At 40.1% G+C, this 4,411-nt stretch overlaps 1 protein-coding gene across 1 annotated transcript in view; it reads left to right on the top strand.

Annotated features, from left to right (window-relative positions):
• The window catches only part of MAST3 (microtubule associated serine/threonine kinase 3), a 75,777-nt gene that overhangs the window by 3,890 nt on the left and 67,476 nt on the right, over positions 1-4,411 (top strand). The window lies entirely within an intron of this gene.

The raw sequence follows: 4,411 nt of genomic DNA on the forward strand, positions 1-4,411 counted from the left end.
GTGACATATTTTCTCCCTTTGCTAAACTGGGTGGGGGCAGGGCCAGCACGTGATGCATCTGGCCCGCAGGCCGTGAGTTTGACACCCCTGATCTAGGTCATGGTTGATAAGCCCTCAGAGTAAAGGCAATAAGTAAACCCCTTTGTATCTTCTCCCCAAATAAATTGGGGGCAAAAACCATCCCCTTCCTGCCTGCTCTGGAGAAGACAGGAATTTTTGCTCTCATCACCCACCAAGGCAGTTTTGGTCACCGAGAAAGTGCTCTGCAAGGGTTAAGCAAGCTGTTTCCACTGAGTTACCTTAAGGGCAGAGTCCTGCTGTTATTGGTCTTGGCAGCTCCTAGGAGCACAAGGCAGACGGTTCCCCTCTGCACCCTCTCCTGCCTGATTTAACTCGTGGGAGAGTGACAGAAATTTCTCTTGGCATTTCACGTGCCTCACTGCTTGGCTGAGAGTCCTGGGGGGACCTCAGAGATCAAAGCTTCAAGGGCTTCAGTGACATTTTGCCTGTCATGGAGAGACCAATCTCAGCCACAAGACAGAAACATGAGCCTGAGAGCAGTGAGCAAAGAAGAAAACCAGGGTCCTTTGTCCTCTTTTGTGTTTTTCAAATCTGGGTGGAGGTTGCAAGCGAAGATGTCCACAATCATGTAAGAGTTGGTGAAAGTAGGAAAGGTTTTGCCCAAATTATACTCTTGTCTCTTTTCTTTCTCTCTGCCTTCCCAAAATCTCCCTCTAGTTGAGCATCTTTCTTTCTACCTTGGTTGAACAGACACTTCTGGGAAGCTCACAGACCAAGGAGGGAGATACTCTACTGTTTCTCAGAGAGGAACTGATGTTCAGACATTAGCTTTGTTGAGGGACTCCTTCAGATCTGTTATCAGATTCTTCTTCTTCTCCTCCTCCTCCTCCTCCTTCTTCTTCTTCTTCTTCTTCTTCTTCTTCTTCTTCTTCTTCTTCTTCTTCTTCTTCTTCTTCTTCTTCTTCTTCTTCTTCTTCTTCTTCTTCTTCTTCCTCCTCTCCTCTCCTCCTCCTCCTCCTTCTTTTTCTTACTTCTTCTTACTTCTTCTTCCTTCTCCTCCCCCTCTTTCACAATTTTCCAATCCAAGTCCACAATGGCCAACTTGCTGCTATTCAGAAGCCCCCAGACCACAGAAAGAAACTGTTGTCACCATTTGACTCTAAAGTCAACTGGTGTTGAATAGAGAGGTTCGTTTTAGACGTCATAACTAGTAGCCTTGAATCGAGATAATGCAAGAAGATGGAGGTACAATGGTTGGTTATTCCCAGAATTAATACATTTGCTTCTTGGCTTGGAACTTCAGGCCATTCTGGGTGTAGACAAGCCATGCATGGAATCTGAGATGAGGATTGTTCAGGCTATACCCACCTCTTTCTTAAGTCAGGCTGTTCCACAGCTAGTGGCAAGTGGAGTGTGACATCATTGGTTGCCATGGAAAACATTTCCTGCAGTTTTTTGCCATCCCAGAATGGTTGAAAAGCAAGAAAACATTGGAAGGGGATGCTTTGGAGGAAAAAATGAATAGCAAAAAGGCATCTTTAAGAGTTCTTCCATGAGTATTTTTAAGCATTGGATATATATAAGGTGTTCGTGAGATACTGCATAGGCATGTGCTTAGGAGTACTTTTCTGAGTGAATGCACTCTGTGCATGAATGTGCGAGCTGGATACTAATATAACAAAGGCTAAGTTCATACATCATATGGTGGTTAAGCCATCCTGGGGCTCTCAAGTTACACACAGGCAATTAAGCCTGCTGTGGTCAACAGAGACTTCTAGAAGTCTTAACCAAAGTGGAAATTTTAATGTGAAGGGAAAATTATTAGACACATGTCTGGAAGGTATCTATTCTAACTGTGCTTAATTTTAATTGAATACAAAGCCAAGTCAATGTTATTTCGTTTTTCCCCTGGCTTTGCCTATTACTTTTTGAAAGAACATTCCTGTCATGAAGCCTAAAAATCAAGCCTGTCTCTTGGATTGGAAATGACCTTAAATCAAAAGCAAGCATACCACATTTGGCTTATGATTTGGTATGTGAAAGGAGACAACATTTTCTTTATATTTCTTCTTCTCATTCAAAACTTCCTTGTTTTTGACAAGAATCCCATGATTTTGTTGGAAAATGCAAGTTTCCCCTTTTCTCTACAGCATCCCTTCAGCAAATTTTGACAATATATTGAAGAAGAGAAGGAAACACAGTAAGGAATTGTGTATCAAAGGGTTTGTGATGTTATTCCATTTTAACAAAAACAGTGCACAAGTCCTTGGACTGGTTGATTTATTGTGGGTGAAGTTTTTTGTGTCATCAAATACTGTTGTTTCAAAATGTTTATATTCCACCCTTAAATAAAATCACTCCCAGTTTGGTTTATGATAAAGAATTGATCTTTTCCAAACCACTTTTTAAAGAGTTACTAAAATTCTGTTATTTTGGGGTGTTTAGGAACTAGAAGTAAACATTCATTTCATCCTAAAGGCCCATGGAGACTTTAAAAAGACCTCTGAGGCACTTTTTGAAATCTCTTGTCAAAACACCAACTCCCAAATAAAAAAGGTAGATTTTCAGTCTCATTAATTAGGTTAATTCCAAAAAAAAGAGCCAATGGAACACATACAATATCTGGTTTCCAGCCACCATTTATCTGTGAGCTGATGACTTCTATGCTCTTTTGAATTGTCTCTTAATTAAGGAGAAAGTTTCCTATCCATTAGTGTTATTATTAAAATAATGTCTGTTCTTGCCCTACCATATTTTGAAAATGCCCACTCCTGTTTCCAGATTCAGTGAATTCTGTTACAAATTCTGGGAGAAGAGAACCCTTACTGAGAATAGATAAATTCTGTTCTCCACTTGATAGCCATTTATTGTGGATTTATATATACTAGAGGAGTTTGTGACAGAAAAGAATCTTTGGGACGCAAAATCACTGATCCAAAGCCTCAAAGGCTCTTCTATCACAATGATGCTTTCTTAGCTCAGGTGAGGCTGCACAGCTTCCTAATCTTGATCAGTTGTCTTGGTGAGATTCTTTATGACTTAGCAGTTGTGGAAACCCCAGCCCATTGCTTAATTGACCATCCAGGATATTATGTGAGCCCAGAAAAGGACTGATTCAGCAATCAGGTGATGCATGTTGTATGAATACAGCCAGAAAGTGGGGAAAGGATTGTAAGTGCTGGTTAGCTCTTTAACTTGTATAATTTCTACTTTAAACCTTTTCTTTGCTAATGGGGAGATAAGATTCCACCTCCAATTGTTCCTCTCCCTCCCTCATTTTTTTAAGGTCGCTTCCTGGGTAATTTGCATTTGAAATTTTTATGTGAAAGAAGAGGGAAGTTGAGGAATACTGAAATATATTTAAATTCAGTTAATATAGCTTTTGCTTTGCCTTGACCATTTTTTGATGCTGGGCCATACAGCATAGAGCATCATGGGCAAGATTAGGCTTGATGCAACCCTTGGTATCTCCCCATCTCCCCTCCAAAAAGGAAGTGCTTCCTGCCCTTAAAATCTAGGACTTTTGAAAGACTCCATTTAACTCCTCTTTTTCGCATGGAAAAAGGTAAATTGATGTTAGCCATCACTCACTCAAGATGCACAAATATAGATTCCCTATGCCAAATCTGAATTTTCACAAATTGCTATATTAGGCTAAAGTGGAATTCTATAGATTTTAATGTCCTATGGGAATCTAGACATTATCTAGCATGAATCGGGAAACATGTTAAGCCAGGTTCAGTCTTACTGGATACCTCAGCCCATTCACAGAAGTTTTCTATACCAGCCATCTTGGTATTAAATTTATTCCATTTACGCTAAAATGTTCTTCCCTTTTCTCATTTATTTATATTCGACTGCAGGAATATAGTAGTGTACAAACCATCTCCCATTTTATCCAACAATACAGAATTAAGCAGGGTTGAATGAGAGAAACTCTCCCAGTAAATATTGATAGCTGAGGATCTGAATAAAGATTGTATAGAGGGAATGCTCTGGAATATTAGGAGAGTATTTTTTTTCTCTCTTTCCTAACAAGTACAAAAAGCATGTTCTTGCTGCAAAATCTGGTGCAAGAATCCCAGGAAAGGAAGATGGAGGTGCATCTTGAATAACCCTCACTTGTTGAGTGAAGAGAACACCACTTTCCCCATTCATCCATTCAAGTCGGCAGGAAGCTAAAAGAGCAAAGGCTAACAGAGTTGGAAAGGGGGACCTTGGAGGTCTTCTAGTCCAACCCCTGCTCAAGTAGGAAGCCCTATACCATACCTATACTCTGTACCATTTCAGGCTAAGATTTGGGGAATCTGAGCAAAGGCAAAGAAACAAGATATGGATGATACAGAAGCGATGTAGACACTCTTTTATTTTTTTGTTTTTCTTCATCCAG

The sequence above is a fragment of the Pseudonaja textilis genome, chromosome 1 (assembly GCF_049901715.1).
Source record: "Pseudonaja textilis isolate UNSWEBS1 chromosome 1, rPseTex1.2, whole genome shotgun sequence".
Taxonomy (NCBI): domain Eukaryota; kingdom Metazoa; phylum Chordata; class Lepidosauria; order Squamata; family Elapidae; genus Pseudonaja; species Pseudonaja textilis.